This window comes from Enoplosus armatus, chromosome 16 (assembly GCF_043641665.1).
Source record: "Enoplosus armatus isolate fEnoArm2 chromosome 16, fEnoArm2.hap1, whole genome shotgun sequence".
In the NCBI taxonomy this organism is placed as follows: Eukaryota; Metazoa; Chordata; class Actinopteri; order Centrarchiformes; family Enoplosidae; genus Enoplosus; species Enoplosus armatus.
The window spans coordinates 20,698,774-20,699,504 of record NC_092195.1 but is presented as its reverse complement, the minus strand read 5'-3'; positions in this window follow the sequence as shown (position 1 = coordinate 20,699,504).

The window sequence follows — 731 nt, the reverse complement described above, 5'->3', positions numbered from 1 at the left end:
GAGAAGCTTAGCGTCTGCGTAAGCTGGTCCTCAGGCACTGAGGCCTGAACCTCCTCAGAGTCGGTGCTTTGATCCAGGATCAGATCGTCATGACAGACGGAGAGTGAACGGAGCAGCAGATGTGACCTCTTCCACCTGTAGGAAGCACTACACTGTTTTCATTTAAATAAAACACAATACATGCTTTGTGTGTTTGTGGGGGGTTTATTTCAAGTGGTATGTGCAACTACTGTGTTTACATATGATGCTAAAATAAATAGATTATAGAATAAATCCACGGTTCAAAGCATATCAACTTGCACATGTGCACTAAACAGCTGTTGCAAGGGAACAATATTATTCTTAAAGCTTTCATAAAAACTTCTTTATAAAAATTTGAATAATAAAATACAAGACTAAACGGAGCTCACACTGAAATAAGAATCTACAGATTTACTTTAGATCTACAATCCAAACAAATAATAAACTAACAGTAATATTTCGAAGAAGAAGAAGAAGAAGAAGAAGAAGAAGAAGAAAGGTTTGTCCCAGATGTTCAGACCCTTTTGTCAGAGAGTGTGGATGTTGTCGAATGCCCGCTGGACTGTACCTGTCCACATCCTGCTGATAGTCTGGTCCAGGTGTGCTGAAACCCAAGCTGCACCTAATCACGGCCTCAGGTGATGGGGGGGGGCACGTCAGCCAATCAGATTGCTTTGTGGTAATCTGTGCTCGGGGCAGAGTGTGTGTGT